This window comes from Mauremys mutica, chromosome 2 (genome assembly GCF_020497125.1).
Source record: "Mauremys mutica isolate MM-2020 ecotype Southern chromosome 2, ASM2049712v1, whole genome shotgun sequence".
In the NCBI taxonomy this organism is placed as follows: Eukaryota; Metazoa; Chordata; order Testudines; family Geoemydidae; genus Mauremys; species Mauremys mutica.
This window is the reverse complement of record NC_059073.1, coordinates 122387129-122394273: the sequence shown is the minus strand read 5'-3', so window position 1 is coordinate 122394273 and position 7145 is coordinate 122387129.

Genomic DNA, 7145 nt, shown 5'->3' with positions numbered 1-7145 from the left:
CGAGAATAACAGAAAGCAACAGAAGCTGAAGGGAGAGAGAGAAGGACGAGCCTCTTATGTACCTCTCTAGCCGCCCCAGGAACCTGGACTGATTAACACCAGCTTCTCAGGGAGCTTCCTGTTTCCTGCTGCTTCCCTGAACCCTCTTGAGGAGAACAGGCAGTCAACTGAAGTAGTAGGAGTCAGTTAGGCCCTTAAGATGCTGATATCGTCCCTCACTCAGGCCCTGCTACTAGCCTGCTTATTTGTCCCCTTCAACTGAGTGTTGAGAGCCACTATAGCTGGCACAGAACAGCAGTCATGAGTGAAAGAAGAAAACGCCCCTCTGGGGCAGCATTCAGAAAAAGCAAGCAAGCAAAGGAAACTTTTCTATCTAAGCAGGAAGGAGCTCTCCTCAGATACATAGACACAAATGTTCATAGTGAGCCTTCTGGACCCAGTGAGGATGTGAGTGGTGAGGAGATGCCTGATCTTCCAGTTAGTCAGAGTGCAGGTGACCTGGCAGCTACTGCAGCACCTATATCTCCATCTCAAATGGATGTAACCACGCACATTCCTGAAGAAAAGTGTAGATCAGAGAAGAGTGTGGTGGAGGCACAAGAAACAGCTGCTGCTGACTTTAGTTCCTTAAGTCTAGATGATCCAGGACTATGGACCCACTTGAACAGTAACCTGAGGAACTTTCTTGTACTGCATGGGCCACAGGAAGTGAAAAACTTCATGTTCCCCAAAGACAATGAAAATAGAAGTTTCCATCCAACACATTACTGGAGTGAAATCCCCAATGGTGACAAAGTGGAGAGGCCATGGCTTATGTACTCAAAACCCAGAATGCTGCATACTGTTTTTGTTGCAAACTCTTCCAGTCTAACGTTCCAGCCATACTAGGTTCTACAGGAACAAAGGACTGGAAAAATCTGGCTAGAAATCTGGCATGCCATGAGAAGGCAGCAAATCACCAGAGAGCATTCCACAGGTGGAAAGAGCTTGAGATGAGACTAAGGTTAAAGGCCACCATAGATGATCAGCATCAAGAGAAGATTGCATCCGTCTCTCTTTACTGGCAAAATGTTCTGAAAAGGTTCATTGCCATTGTGAGTATGCTTGCTACCCAAAACCTAGCACTGCGTGGCACTTCAGTTCAGCTGTATGTGCCAAACAATGGAAACTTCCTTAAAATTGTGGAGCTGATGGCTGAGTTTGATGCTGTACTCCAGGAGCATCTAAGAAGAGTCACCACCCAAGAAATGTACACACACTATTACCTTGAAACCACTCAGTGCCACATGATGGGGAAGTTGAGTGGAGACAATAAAGCCTATCACACACCAAATTGGGAAGATAGATGATGCCATAGTTGCCATTATGGAGGATAATGCTTATGACAGGAACTGTTTGTCGGAGAACAGTGGCAGAGGGAAATGGAATCACCAGAAACATACATAACTTCAAATTTCTGTGTGGCTTAGTGTTGTGGCATGACATACTGTTTGAAATAAATGTTGTAAGCAAGAGACTCTAAGGTGTTGACCTTGATATATCTGGCACAATGGAACAACTGGACAAAGCAGAGTCATACCTACAGTCTTACCGGTCAGATGAGGGATTTCAAAATGTTCTGAAGAGTGCACAGAAGTTGGCAGAGGAACTTCACACTAAAACAATTCAAAATGAGATCATACATTTACTGGCAACAAAAGTCAAACAGAAGATTGTGGCAGATATGAAGTCAGCAAGATATTACTCTCTTATTCTGGACTGCACACCTGACATCAGCCATGGAACAAATGACTTTAATAATGCATTTTGTAACAACGACAGAACCTAGTGAAAACGTCCCTGCAATGGTGACTGTCAGAGCATTTTCTAGAATTTATTGACATTGATGATACTACAGGAGCTGGTAAGACAAATGTGCTTCTTAAAAAACTGGAAGTTACGGGAATTGCAATAGCTGACATGAGAGGTCAGGGCTACGATAATGGTGCCAACATGAGAGGAAAGAACAGAGGAGTGCAGACATGGATCTGAGAGTTAAACCCTCGAGCTTTTTTTGTCCCGTGCAGTTCTCATTCATTGAGCTTGGTGATCAGTGATGCAGCATCAGCTTCTAGTGAGGCTGCTGAATTTTTTAATATAATTCAAAGCCTCTATGTATTTTTCTCTGCATCAACTCATCGATGGCAAATTTTGAAGCACCATCTGGGAACATCCCCTCTGACATTGAAACCACTGAGTGCCACACGATGGGGAAGTTGAGTGGAGACAATAAAGCCTATCAAACACCAAATTGGGAAGATAGATGATGCCATAGTTGCCATTATGGAGGATAACGCTATGACAGGAACTGTTTGTGGGAGAACAGTGGCAGAGGGAAATGGAATCACCAGAAACATACATAACTTCAAATTTCTGTGTGGCTTAGTGTTGTGGCATGACATACTGTTTGAAATAAATGTTGTAAGCAAGAGACTCTAAGGTGTTGACCTTGATATATCTGGCGCAATGGAACAACTGGACAAAGCAGAGTCATACCTACAGTCTTACCGGTCAGATGAGGGATTTCAAAATGTTCTGAAGAGTGCACAGAAGTTGGCAGAGGAACTTCACACTAAAGCTATTTTCCCACCCATTCAAGAATACAAGAGTTACTGAAGAAGACATTTTGATTACGAGGCACAGGATAATCCCATAAGAGACCTCAAACAACAATTCAAAGTTGAATTATTTAACCAAGTGCTAGATTGTGCAATAGTCAGTTGAAGAACATTTCATGCAGCTCAAGGAACACAGCAGTATATTTGGGATGTTGTATGATATTCCAAAACTCCTCACTATATCTGAAGAAGACCTACACCAGCAATGGAGGGCACTAGAGACAGTGTTGACACATGATGACATGCACGATATTGAAGCGAGTGATTTAGGTGATGAACTGAAAGCCCTTTCAAGATACATTTCAGCAGGATCAACTCCAAAGGCTGTTCTGGAATATATGTGCACAAATAACATGACTACCCTCTTTCCAAATGCTTTTGTTGCTCTGCGCATACTTCTAACACTTCCTGTAACAGTTGCCAGTGGAGAACGCAGCTTCTCCAAGCTAAAGTTAATAAAAACACATCTACGCTCCACAATGACACAGGAGAGGCTGGTCGGCCTTGCAACCATCTCAATAGAGCATGAGCTGGCCCAGACTGTGGACCTTCAGGAAGCAGTTCAAATCTTTGCAACCAAGAAGGCCCGGAAAGCACCACTTTGATTATTCAAACAGATAAAAATGCCAGTGTTTACTATGCAGACAAGAAAAGTTACATTTGCTGTTCAGGCGTTTGAAAATTAAGTGTTACTTAAAATTTCTGAACAAGGCATTTTAAATTGTTAGTTCTCCTTTATTGGGGTAGGTAGCAGAGCAGTACCATGAGAGGAGTAGAACAGGAAGAAGGCAGAATTGAGACCTTTCAAAGCTTCGCCCCAAGCGAGGGGGCATGGAGCGTCATATGAGTTCCCTGCTTCAGGTGCCAAAATATTGTAGGCTGGCCCTGATTTTTTTTGTAAATTCAGTAACATGCACAACCAGAAGCAACGGCAAAACCTTGGAATTAACCAAGATTCAGCAGCAGCACATTCTTCACGTGCATAATTCTTCCTCATTCCTCCAAGTCTTTCAAAAAGAAACTGTCCCTAAAATAATTCCTGGGCTACCAATACATGTTAGTAACTATCAGCAATAAAAGTTTTGCTCTTTTGATAGATGTTTTATTCACACCTCCAGACACACAATTGGTAAACAGTTTTCTGTAATGACTTCAGTGTTTTACAGCTCGGGTGCACAAAGAGACAGAATAATAGACAAGAATGATGGTCCTGAATTCTGTGTAAATCCTAATGGCAATATTGTCCCACCAATGCATGGATAATTTAATAACAGCTTGCTGTATCTTTAAATACCATTTGTCATTGGAGGATTCAGAAGGGCTTTACTACACATAAAAGGGATATTGTCAACTATAAAATTCCATCACATAAATCAGTGGTATGCCATCAGCTGGGATACTCTTTCCAATGCTAGTCATCCTAGCACATAAAGGATGTAGCAGAAATAGAGCTTATCTAAACAGGGAAGTTATTCTGGAATAATAGTGCACACTCTTAATTCACTTGCAGATTAAGCTAACTAGGGAAAAGGCACTGTTATGCTGGAATAAAAACCTGCATGGGGAGCTATTCCTGAACATCTTTTGCAGAATATAGCTGTCAATTGCCCCTTAGAGAAAGTTCAGGTAGGTTTTGAGTCATGGGATGTCTTCCTTATGAAAAAATATTGAAAATACTGTGTCTCTTTATTTTAAAGAGGAGACAAAAAGATGAGAAATGCTAGAGGTCTATAAAATAATGACTGGTACAAAGAAAGGCAATCAAGTGTCCTGTGTAACCTCTTATAACATAAGAACAAGGAGCTATTTCATTAAATTGAAAGGCAGCAAATTCAAAACTGAAAACAAAAGTTTTGCTGTTTTGTTGTTTCTTTTTTACAAAATGCAAAATTAATGTGTCAGACTCATTGCTTTAATTAATTAATTTTCACAGGACCGCTGTGAGATAGGTAAGTAGTATTACTGTTAAGTAAGTAATAAGTCAGTAAGTAGTAATACTGGTGAGATCATTTAAAAACTAATTAAACACTTTATTTAGTGATTGGTGGAATAATTTGTTGACTAAATTATTCACCAAATATTAGCTATGGAGTTGTCTAAATGATGAAAAAATATATTAACAAATAATTTATTTGAAGAAAACCCCTAGCTTCATTGGATAAATTATTAGCAATGTATAATGCAAGTGTCTGTAGTTATTATTATTGTTTTATGAATAACCTTAGCAGAGAAGGTCAAATCTATTCTTGGTGTAACTCCATTAGCTTCAGTGGACTTGCACCAGATAGGAATTTGGTTTGCAAAAGTTCAGTAACTTCCCCAGCGTCACACAGCAGATCAGTTGCAATGTCAGGAATACAACCTAGGGCCCCATTTCTGCAACTTGTTGCATGCAAGTGGACTGTTGCACCTGTTCAGAGCCAAATGGATTCAGTGGGGCTCTTTGTGGGTGCTACAGTCCAACAGCACTAAAATTGTGGATTGGAGCCTAAGTTTCCTGATTCACAGTCCCCACTCTGTGAGGTTGGGAGAGGACAAGGGGACCAGCTACTTTCCACATCACATGCCCACTCTTCCCCCAGATTTCTATGCAGAAATCTCGGACGGAGTTAATACAAATAGCGTCTCTTTTACTAATTCCCTGTGGAGCTCCTATGTGGCTGCTTCTGAGCAGCCACAGTAACATGCCACTTAGGAACTGTTACTCCGCATGGTAGTGCCAGCTGTCCATGCCGCTGGTTTTGACGCTGCAGATCTTAGGGTGCCATTCCCCTGTATCCTCAGAATCCAGAGGATTAGGAGGCCCCCGACTCCATCTTCTCAAGTAGGGAATATGAGATGAACTTTACACCATTTACATGTCTCCCTGGAGCTTTCCTGAGATTTTACCACAGCAGGGGTAATCTGGCATTTGGAGTCCTTGAACACTGTGAGTCAAATGGTGCCCTCATAGGTACATCAGTGCTGCAGCTGGGAGGCTGCTTCCTAGCTGGGGTAAATAGACGTGTTAGCTCTGCTTGAGCTAGAGTGCTAAAAATAGCAGCATAGCCAGGGCTAGCAAAAGGCAGCAACTTGGGTTAGCTGCCAGAGTACTGACCCCTTGGGTATGCACCTAGGTGGCTAGCCCAAGCTGCCTCCTTTGCTGCCCCCACCTACACTGCTATTTTTAGCATGCTAGCCCAAGCAGAGCTAACATATGTCTGTCTACACTAAGCACAGTCCCAGCTGCTGTGTTGGCATACCCATAAACATGGACCCACATTGAGGGACGTACGGAGCTGTTGCCTAATAAATGCTGATGAGAAAGAATGTTTTGTTAAATTCACTCTTACAGATCCCTTCAATTGACGAGCGAAAAAAATCCTAATTAAAGCTGGGCTGGAACTGGATTTTCCATTTGGTGGGAAATTCTGATCTAAACTGGAAAGAAAAGAAAACACCTGAAATTTTCCATGAAACTAACTTCTAAAATATTTTTCATTTGGGATCAATTAAAAGAATTCATTCTGATAAAGTCAAAACCTCTTGTTCTGGTTTTGTCCTTTTAAAACTTCTACAAACGTTTTTATATTAAAAAAAATTCAAAAGTTTTGTTTTGAAACAAAACACTCTATTCCCAAAATGTCATAACAGGACATTTCAACTATATCTACATTCTTTGTGTCTTTTTTTAAAATAAAAAATCAACACCTTTTTCAGAATGTTTTGATTTTGACAAAAATGAATTTTTGGAAAACCATTTATTGTAGATGAAAAATTTCCAGCCAGTTCTATTCTTGATCCCTCTCTGAGACGTTCAACAAAACCCCAGGAAAACCAGACATTCCTAATATTTTTCGGGTGAAAATCAAGTTGAAATAAAAATTCTTTCATACTTTCTTTATAAAACATAAAGACACAGAAAAGGTCAAAAATGCACTTTACCACAATTTTCTTTGCAGGTCACCTTTAAAACTCAGCTACAAATTTTCTACTGTTTAGCTTTAGGGATGTTTCAATGTGGCAACCGTTCTTTCTTTTTCATTATTCATATTTTTAAGGTTGACAAGATATTACCAACTGAATAAGGAAATCATAATTTTTCTTTTGTGCTGTAAGTAACTAGTTTCCTTTAAGGAATTGCTATCTTTCTATTTCCCTGTCAGGGCCGGTGCAAGGATGTTTCGCGCCCTAGGCGAAACTTTCACCTTGCCCCCCCCCGACCCTGAGGCGCCCTCTCCCCCGCGGCAGCTCTGCCCTGAGGTGCCCCCCCCAGCAGCTACCCCCCTCCACCCTGAGGCACCCCCCTTGTGGCAGCTCCCCACCCCCAACCTTCCGCCCTGAGGCACCCCCCCGCCCCAGCTCACCCCTGCTCCATGCACGAGCACCCCGAGCACGCTGTGGCTGCTTCACTTCTCCTGCCTCCCAGGCTTGCGGCACCAATCAGCTTAGGCGCCGCAGGCCTGGGAGGCGGGAGAAGTGAAGCAGCCACGGCGTGCTTGGGGAGGA